The 10,965-nt window shown below is 41.3% G+C and overlaps 1 non-coding gene across 1 annotated transcript; it reads right to left on the reverse strand.

Moving 5' to 3' along the window:
- Positions 1-10,185: 10,185 nt before the first annotated feature.
- TRNAN-GUU lies at positions 10,186-10,257 on the reverse strand. The gene has a single exon. It is a non-coding gene; the product is annotated as a tRNA-Asn (tRNA).
- Between the last annotated feature and the right edge of the window lie 708 nt (positions 10,258-10,965).

Here is a 10,965-nt window from a genome sequence, read left to right on the forward strand (position 1 = left end):
TTTGAAAGTGAAGAAATTGGTGTAACCTTGAAGACTTGGTAATCATTCGAGGAACATGAAGCATGAAGACTTTTGTTTTTACTGTTTCATTTTCTCTTTCTTGAGTCTTAGGAAACACCGTACTGTTAAAGGGGGTCAAGGAAATACTAAGGAAAAATTTACATATGATGCTCAACTCAAAATCTTACACCTACCAATCCCTTCGAGTGAAGCCATTGGAAATCTCGCACAGTTTAGTCATATTCTTTAGTGACAGAGACGAAGTTCTTCTGGTCTCTGAGGAATTTGTTCTGACTGAAGAGTTAGGAATTCGCCAGTAAGGATTGCCTACCAAGTGAGGAACATGATAGCCCTGAGGAATTCGAACCTCAAATATTCTGACCGTTGCTATGCTACGCGCCAGCTGTCCCAAAATATCTACCCACCTAACAGTCATATCAGACAAGGGCATTTATGTCTCATCATGTTGGGATGCTCCCCAGCTATAAATAGCCGCCCCCTACAACCCCTAGTTGGTTGGCTGCTCCGAGAGAAACTGACACTTGTCATTTGAGAGCAACCCATCCTCCGAGGACTTTGAGTGAAAATCATCAAGTGAGGAAATCCCAAACACAAACCTACAAAACCCCAAAGTGATTGAGCATCACTGAAGAGATTGAGATTGATCCTGAGTGGATCCGACGCTTGTTTCCTTTCAAGACTGTGCTTCTTCCAGATGGTTAGGCGTCAAGGTCTAGAGCATCCAAGAGGAATTGTGGATCGTCGAGTGACCGAGTTTGTGAAGGTTCGGAAGTCACCTGAATACTTACCACGAGTGATTGGGCGAGGTTTGTGTGACCTTAGCTCAAGGAGAATACGGTGAGGACTGTGTGTCCGGGACTGGATGTCCTCCAGTTTAAATACTCGGCCGCTCCAACCAGATGTACAACTGAGACAACAGTTGGAACTGGTCTACCAAATCATTGTCTTCACCGAGCTAACTAGTTCTATCTCCTCAACTCTTTCATTTCCTCATGCATATTGTTGTGTGCCTGTTCATATCTGTTTGAAGACATTGACTGAAGACTTTCTCAATTTCCTCAGTTCTATTTCTTCAGTTTGTCCGTCTTCTTCCTTGTGTTATCCCGTGTTTACGCTTTCTGTACTCTGTGCTTATCTTCATTTCATCATGATGACTTTGCTTGTGTTCTGTTATGTTCCCTTCTGAGTACTTATTTCGCTGCAAGTAGTTCTTCATTTAGGAATTTCCTCACCAGCAAATTCCTCAGTGAAGAATTCATAAAAATCGCCTATTCACCCCCCCTCTAGTCGATATAACGCACTTTCATATAGGGCTGGAATTAGGTCAGGAGGTGCCACGAGGGGCACACAAGCCTTTGGGGCGCCCCTCCTAGGGCATGCCCGGCAGGCTTGTCACTGCTGATAACCCACAAGTATAGGGGATCAGTTGTAGCCTCTTTCGATAAGTAAGAGTGTCGAACCCAATGAGGAGCTAAAGGTAGAACAAATATTCCCTCAAGTTCTATCGACCACCGATATAACTCTACGCACGCTTAATTTTCACTTTACTTAGAACAAGTATGAAATTAGAAGTACTTTCTAGGTGTGATAGGATAGGTTTGGAAGATAATAAGGAGCACACAAATAAAATCTAGGGGCTGTTTAGATAAAGAAACAACTAAATTAGTTTTAGTAAAGAGCTTTTTGTCACAAGAAAGTTATTTGTCCCTAGGCAATCGATAACTAGGCCGGTAATCATTATTGCAATTTTATATGAGGGAGAGGCATAAGCTAACATACCTTCTCTTCTTGTATCATATGCACTTATGACTGGAACTCTATCAAACATCCGTAACTACTAAAGATGATTAAGGTAAAACCCAACCATAGAAATAAAGTATCAAGTCCTCTTTATTCCCATACGCAAACAACTTACTTATCCGTGTTTGTGTTTCTATCACTCACGCAACGCAGACAATAAGCAAACCATGAACATATTGCAAACCCTACAGCGGGGATCCCTCACGCTTGCGCGACGAGGAGAGAACCATAGGACAACACCAATAATAAAACATGCAACTCAAACAAATCAAGATCATCAATGAACCCATAGGACAAAATGAATCTACTCAAACATCATAGGATAGCCATACATCATTTGGAAATAATATATAGCATTGAGCACCATGTTTAAGTAGAGATTACAGCAGGGAGAAAATGTGTTACACCGCTGAATAGAGGGGGATAGAGTTGGTGATGACGGCGGCGAAGTTGTTGGTGTAGATCGCCGTCACGATGATGGCCCCGGCGGCGTTCCGGCACCACCGGGAGAGAGGGGGAGAGAGCAGCCCTCCTTCTTCTTCTTCCTTGACCTCCCCCCTAGATGGGAGAAGGGTTTCCCCTCTGTTCCATGGCCTCTATGGAGGCGGAGGGGCGAGAGCCCCTCCGAGATTGGATCTCTCTTTATGTTTCCTTCTGTTTCTGCATTTTCAAATTCTGGCCTTTCGCCATTTCTTAAATTCCTGGAGATCCGTAACTCCGATTGGGCTGAAAGTTTAACACGATTTTTATCCATATATTAGCTTTCTTGTGGCTGAAGGGCACCAACCGCCTTACGGGGTGGCCACAAGGGCCCAGGGTGCGCCCCCTTGCCTTGCCACCGCCTCGTATATCGTCTCGCGTTGATTCTTTTTCCCAAAAATCACATATATTCCAAAAAAAATCTCCTTAAGTTTTTATCGCGTTTGGACTCCGTTTGATATGGATTTTCTGCAAACCAAAAAACATGCAACAAACAGGAATTGGCACTGGGCACTGGATCAATATGTTAGTCCAAGAAAATAGTATAAAAAGTTTCCATAAGTATGTAAAAGTTGTAGAATATTGGCATGGAACAATCAAAAATTATAGATACAACTAAGACGTATCAACATCCCCAAGCTTAATTCCTGCTCGTCCTCGAGTAGGTAAATGATAAAAAAAATATAATTTTTGACGTGGAATACTACCTAGCATAATCTTGATCACATAATCTAATCATGGCATGAATATTAAGACACGAGTGATTCAAAGCAATAGTCTATTATTTGACATAAAGACAATAATACTTCAAGCATACTAATAGAGCAATCATGTCTTCTCAAAATAAAACGGCCAATGAAAGTTATCCCTACAAAACCATATAGTCTGGCTATGCTCCATCTTCATCACACAAAGTATTTAAATCATGCACAACCCCGGTTTAGCCAAGCAATTGTTTCGTACTTTAGTATTCTCAAACTTTTTCAACTTTCACGCAATACATGAGCGTGAGCCATAGACATAGCACAACAGGTGGAATAGAATATGGTGGTTGTGGAGAAGAAAAAACGAAGGATATAGTCTCACATCAACTAGGCGTATCAACGGGCTATGGAGATGCCCATCAACAGATATCAATGTGAGTGAGTAGGGATTGCCATGCAACGGATGCACTAGAGCTATAAGTTTATGAAAGCTCAAAAAGTAACTAAGTGGGTGTGCATCCAACTTGCTTGTTCATGAAGACCTAGGGCATTTGAGGAAGCCCATCGTTGGAATAAACAAGCCAAGTTCTATAATCAAAAATTCCCACTAATATATGAAAGTGACAACATAGGAGACTCTCTATCATGAAGAACATGGTGCTACTTTAAAGCACAAGTGTGGTAAAAGGATAGTAGCATTGCCCCTTCTCTCTTTTTCTCTCATTTTTTTGTTTTTTCTCTTCTTTTTTGGGCTCTCCTTTTTTCGCCTCTTTTTTTCGTCCGGAGCTCATCCCGACTTGTGGGGGAATCATAGTCTCCATCATCCTTTCCTCACTGGGGCAATGCTCTAATAATAATGATCATCATACTTTTATTTCCTTGCAAGTCGATATTACAACTCGATACTGGAACAAAATATGACTCTATATGAATGCCTCTGGCAGTGTATCGGGATGTGCAATGATCTAGCATAGCAAATGACATCAAAAACGGGCAAGCCATGTAAACATCACGCTAGCTATCTTATGATCATGCAAAGCAATATGACAATGATGGAGTGTGTCATAATAAACGGAACGGTGGAAGTTGCATGACAATATATCTCGGAATGACTATGGAAATTCCATAATATGTAGGTATGGTGGCTGTTTTGAGGAAGGTATATGGTGGGTGTAATGCACTGGCGAAAGTTGCGCGGTACTAGAAAGGCTAGCAATGGTGGAAGGTGAGAGTGCGTATAATCCATGGACTCAACATTAGTCATAAAGAACTCACATACTTATTGCAAAAGTTTATTAGATATCAAAACAAAGTACTATGCGCATGCTCCTAGAGGAAGGGTTGGTAGGAGTTAACCATCACGCGATCCCGACCTCCACACAAAGGATGATAATCAATAAATAAATCATGCTCCGACTTCGTTACATAATGATTCACCATACGTGCATGCTACGGGAATCACAAACTTTAACACAAGTATTTCTATCAATCCACAATTACTCACTAGCATGACTCTAATATCACCATCTTTATATCACAAAACTATTGCAAGGAATCAAACATATCATATTCAGCGGTCTACAAGTTTTATGTAGGATTTTATGACTAACCATGTGAATGACCAATTCCTGCCAACTCTCTAAATAAATATAAGTGAAGCGTGAGAGTTTAGTTCTTTCTACAAAAGATATGCCCACGCTCTAACAAATATAAGTGAAGCAAAAGAGCATTCTGCAAATGGCGGTTTTCTATGTGTAGAGAAACACGAAATCCAAACTTCAAATGATATAAGTGAAGCACATGAAGCATTCTATAAAGCCATACTCAAAAGATATAAGTGAAGTGCAAAGTGATTCTATAAATAAACCAAGGACTATCTCATACCAGCATGGTGCATTACTAAAATAAAAATAAAAAGGCACACGACACTCCAAGATTTACGCATATCATGTGACAAATAAAAATATAGATCCAAGTAAAATTACCGATGATCGTTAGAAGAAAGAGAGGATGCCTTTCGAGGCATCCCCAAGCTTAGTTGCTTGGGAGTTCTTGAATATTAACTTGGGGTACCTCGGGCATCCCCAATCTTAGGCTCTTGCCACTCCTTATTCCTTCATCCATCGTGATCTCACCCAAAACTTTGAAAACTTCAATCACACAAAACTTAACAAAACCCCCGTGAGATCCGTTAGTATAATAAAGCAAATCACCACTTCAAGTAATGTTGCAAACCATTCATATTTTGTTTTTGCATTGTAGCTACTGTATTATAACTTCTCCATGGCTCATACCACCGATAAAATCAATAGTTTCATCAAAACTAGCACAACAATGCATCAAAAAGAGAATATGTCTTAAACAGGACAGTCTGTAGAAATCCAAACATCTACCATACTTCAGTAACTCCAAAAATTCTGTAAAATTAGTAAAAACTAATTTTTTTGCATAGAAGTACTGTGTAAAAATTTAATAAACATTCGATGTTCCAGTAAAAAAATTAAAATTCACGCGCTACAGCCAAAGTTTCTGTTTTTGCACTTCACAAACCAAACAAGCAATCTAATCATCCTAAAGGCAAATCTTGGCACATTATTTTTATAATACAATGTATTTGTACAAGGGGATAATTATTTTTGTTGAAAATTTTCTATAATAGAGATTCACAAAGTTTCAACGGGCATGAACAAAGTTCAAGGACATCCCCCACTTCAACGGTGTTCGTCTTTCTCACTTTCACTTTTCTTTTTGAAAAGTTTTAGGTTCCCCTCTATATATTTTTTGTTTTTAAACTTTATAAAAGCACACAACAGGAATAAATGACTCTCTAAAACTTCCGGGTTGTCTCCCTGGCAGCGCTTTCTTTAAAGCCATTAAGCTAGGCATAAAGTGCTCAAGTAATGGATCCACCGGATCCCAAGGTGTATCAAAGCCAATTTTAATTAACAATGATTTGTAATTTAGTATTGAGCACAAAGTAATATATATCATGCAACTACGAAGTCTAACTCTCTTCCTATGCATCAGCATGTCATAAAAGAACAATTCATGTACAAAAAATAAAGGCCGATACATAGCATAAACAATTTCTTGCAATTTTATTGTATTGGAAACATAGAGGTGGAGATGTAGTTCCTATCTCATAATAATTGCAAGTAGGAGCAGCAAGCACATGCATATTATATCTATCAAAATCATCATGTGTAGTAGTAAAATGGAACCCATCAATATAATCCTTAATAAGCGCAAACTTCTCCGATATCGTGTAATTGAGAGAACTCAAAAAGATAATAGGACTATCATGTTTGGGTGCAATAACAACAATTTCATGTTTCACATAAGGGACTATAGCAAGTTCATCTCCATAAGCATAATTCATATTGGCATCATGGCCACAAGCATAGCAAGCATCAAGTTTATCAAAAAGGGATATTTCAAACCAATCAAAGGGATCTTAGCAATCATCATAGAATTCATCCTTCGGTAAGCACGAAGGGAATTTGAACAATGTATGAGTTGAGAGGGATGCCTCACGAGCCGGGCTTTGGAGATGAGGCCTTTTGGCGAAGCCAAGTCGATTTCGGGCCACCAAACCCTGCAACTGAGGAAAAGGCCATATGGAGTTCCTCCTTAATAGACAAAATATTCTTATTATGTCAATGCCAATTGAATCAATGTTATTAGCTGTCAATTTGAACTTTTTGGTATTTTCCACTGGTGGGTAGAAATATGAATGTTGATTAGGGTCCCCTATGCTCATTTGATTCTGAGTTGGTAGCCGGCATAGGCGGATCGGATCAAACAAAATTAGCCTTTCTTCCATCAACAGGCAGAAGTCGCGGGTTCGAACCCCGTTTTCCCCACCCGATCTTTCTTTCTTCCTGAGGTCATACCTCTGCCACTTTACCCTGAGCTTCACTAAGGCATATAACCCCATTCGGGTAAGAGGTCGCTGAAGCATAAAAGAGAAGGAAGAAGAGATCTTATTAGTTTAGTTAATAAGCTAGATAGGCTTATGTAGTTTCCGGGTTGCTGGGTTCCATTTTTATTTGCTTGCTGCATATCTCACTCAATCCTTTGATTTCGAGAATAGCATTTCCCTAGCGCTAGTTGTGGGTCAGAGTTGACAGATCAGAAGTATAATACTTGACTTCTCTAAGATGCCAGGAACAGAACAGTCATGCAGTCTCATGACTTTTTATGCGACCGGAAAACGAATGATATCAGAAAGATAGGCGGATAACTTGAACATAAGGTCGGATGTTTCCGTGAGTAGTAAGCAGCGGATCTCCCCTTTTTGGGGGAAAGCTGGTGGCCCTTTTGGCGTGTTAATTCTTTCAACGAGGGCCTTCTTTGTTCGGTAGATCCGGTCGAGCGCCCATTAAGGTTTAGAAGTATCCTTTTCAACGGTTAGAAACCTTTCTATTCTATGACGGCTAAGTCGAGGGCAGACACAACAGGTCACTGTTACTACCCAGGTGCGAAGAACCCCAGAGGCGACTGCAATGAGAAAAAATGTAACTCATCGGCCTAAGCGATGAGCAAACACTCGAACGTGAGAGCAAGGGATCACCCAACGAATGGCACACCCACACAATCTATATTTGAAAGTAACACTCCATTTCCAGATAGTGAGCGATCGCTTAGCAATGATACCACGTCGGGCAGAGAAGTGACATCGCTTCGACACTCCTTCCTCCTTTCATTATGAAACCAATATCAAGCAAGATATGAAGAAGAGGGTGGCTCCCTAGCACCGGATCCTTTTCTCCTTTTGGCCATAGCCATATAATGAACAACCTTTACTCTTGACTTCTTGACTATAGTAATAGTAAATAATGTCACTAGATTTTGGCATAAATACTAGCCAGGTACCATTTCTCAAACTTATTTTATTATTTTACGGAAGCAAGACGAAAGGTCATTTCGCCAATCTCGGGAATAACAGTTAAAGCAATCGATCAGAGAAGCCCCCCTAGTATTGAGAATGAAAAAGTGGATTCATTCCCCAGGCGTGTGTGTGTGCTTTCCACGGGCCTGATGAAATTGAATACCCGGATCGAATCAGAGTTCACGCCGCCCACCTTGAACAAATAGAGTAGGAGGTGCGGCGACTACCTGCGCTGTCACACGGCTCCATTTATCAAAGAAAGGGATAAGACTGCTGCCATTAAGGCAATGAAATTGGGGCATTCTCAAGCAGGCATTTTCTTGCTAACAAGCCATTCTGGCAAACAAAAAAGCTACTTCTATCAAAGAGGAGCAAAGGATAAGCGGAACTCCTCCCTTCGTGTCTTCTTCCTTTCCAAGCTTGTTGCGGGAATTCTTCTGATCCCAGATCCAATAGAAGTTTTGAGGTAAGAGGTACCGTGAGCAGATTTCTTTGTTCGATACCCAGTTTTTGATCTCGCAAGAAAGGAAATCAAAGAATAGCTCAGTATTATTACGTCTCCTTGCCACCCAGAAAGACCTATAGAAGAAGGGAGAATTCAATCCGTATACTCCAAGCGCCGTAACTATCGCACTTTCCAAGCAACCCTCCAGTGAAGAAAGTGCAATTGAAACAATCAAGAACGGAAGAATATTAGACTCCCTATAGTCTATACACAATCGCCAACTCCCACCCATCCTACCTACAAGTACAGGACTTAAAAAGGGCAAAGGGCTTGAGCTTGGCCTTATTCTAGATTAAAAGCAGTTCAGGACCAGGTACACCGACCATGATATTTGGAGTTTGCAGTAGGTGATCATGCTTAACTTCGGCTTGAACCTACAAAGGGTGACCAGCAGCTTGAACCACAGAGCTGAACCACTCAAACCAAGCATGAGGTGGTTGCTTTTTTCCCATAGATCTTTTGACTGCCTCGTGGACAGACGAAAGAAGGGAAGTTACAGAAGGGGGCAGTGAAGGCTCGCCAAGTAGACATCAAGCCCCCACCCTGTCCGACACGAAACTAGGAATTTTCCCCAATGGACGTAACCAGCTCTGCTTTCGCGGTCTCAAAAGGAGAAGCCCCGAACGCTTGCAGTTGCTTTTTTCTCTTTATACCTTCTAAGTGAACCTCTCAAGAGTGATTCCTCACATATCCTGCCAGGGGCCAAGTCGAAGGCTCGAGTATAGATTCCCTATGCTCATGTGGACGGCCAGCCCCCCTAGTTATGCAAAAGTGCAAGCACAGAAGCGGATGACCGGACCTTACCAACATATGCAAAAAAGTATTCTATACTGGGGTCTGTGCTCTTGACAAGCAGTGTTTCCAGTCCTATCCTTACTCTTGCATTAAATAGAATAATATTAAAGGGAGGGGAGTATATCAAATATAAGGCTGCCCTCAGGCAAACCCATAATAAGGCTGATGAAAGCGAAGTCAAACATTGCGTTCTACACTTTGCTTTTGTTTTGTATCTCTGAAACATGAGTGAAAAGAAATCAGCTCATCCACCGCTAACTAAACAGGGCAAAACTAGCTCTTCTTTGGTTTCCCTAGGTCCAAGTTGGGGCAAAACCTGCTCTTTTCCTGCAAAAAGTCTATCGTACCCGCTCAGGCACTCCAAAATGCTCTGACTAGACCGCCATTCTCTAGGGTAGATGTCACTACCACTCATTATCGGAGGGAGACATAATAATACTGAGCTATTCTTCGATTTACTTGCTTGCGAGATCAAAAACTGGGTATCGAACAAAGAAAGGATCATATCACAATAAACTAGACTGGTCAGGATGCTCCATCTAATAGTCTGGTTTACAAGTAAGAAAGAAATAGGATAAGGGTAAAGGTGATGTTTTAGCTCTTCGTTCCACTCTTGGCCAGATGAAAACAAGTTCGTAGTAATAGGTAGCCGTTGAGCTCCTAGTTTGAATGTTGGTGCCAGACTAGAATGGATGAATGCCCAAAGCATTCCAAGGCAGAAGGCCCGTTTTAAATAACTAATCTCGTGACTTTTGCTACCAGGGGTAGGAAGGACCTCGGAACTTGTACTTGGAATAGAGCCAGCCTTGAGATCCACCACATCTTCCTTCAAGTCAGAGAGTTGAGATAGAACAACTTTGTTGAGCTTCGCCAGAAGCGACTAGTCGCTTCCCGAATGCCTATTTCTTGTACTAATTAATATGTATGGTCTAGTCTTTCCAATGCCTCCTTCCTTGCCGCCAATGCACGCTAGATGGAGAGTAAGTAAGCTCCCCAAGTAGGATTCGAACCTACGACCAGTCAGTTAACATCCGACTGCTCTACCACTGAGCTACTGAGGAAGAACGGACTTAAGGAAGCTGACTCTCGTTCTTTGGCCCAACCAAGTGAGAACAGAGAGAAGTAGTTGCAGAGAGGTTTGATATGCAAATAAGGGTACATGAGGGTGGAATAAAAATAAAAAAGATGACCCCTTCTTTCTTCCTGAGCTTGAAGCTATCGAGTGTTCCATTCTTTCGTATGTAGACCCCAGCGAAGAAGGAGAATCGGAAATGGAACTAGTTGGACATGCATAAGATAATAACTAACAATTTCTACTTCCTCGAACAAGAGCTTGCTTTTAGTTCATGTTAGCTACATTCATTTTAATAGAAAGATGGGAAAGGCTAGGTTAGCAGAAGACTATGCTTGTGCCACAGGCCCGATCATGAGTGATTAGAAAATCGAAAACGTGCATAGCTATTCCAGCGGAAATACTTTGTTTAATTCTACCACTTCTGCTTTCGATAAGCATCTAGTATCTCAGCAAATGAACATTTCTCTAAGCTTATCCTGTAGCTTATACGTCGTTTGAAAGCTGCTCCAAGGATCCAACGAATAGCTAAGGTTTGTTGAAGATCCCAGTGCTGACCACACTGAGAGACACGAAAGCGTAGGTAATGCCAGTTGGTGAAGTGGCGTTAAGCATCCCTAGCGATACGCAAAGAGAGGTGAGCATCCCATGCTAGAGCAGAAGAGGTTCTTTTTAAATTGGAGTATCGAGACTCATT

This window comes from Triticum dicoccoides, chromosome 2B (assembly GCF_002162155.2).
Source record: "Triticum dicoccoides isolate Atlit2015 ecotype Zavitan chromosome 2B, WEW_v2.0, whole genome shotgun sequence".
In the NCBI taxonomy this organism is placed as follows: domain Eukaryota; kingdom Viridiplantae; phylum Streptophyta; class Magnoliopsida; order Poales; family Poaceae; genus Triticum; species Triticum dicoccoides.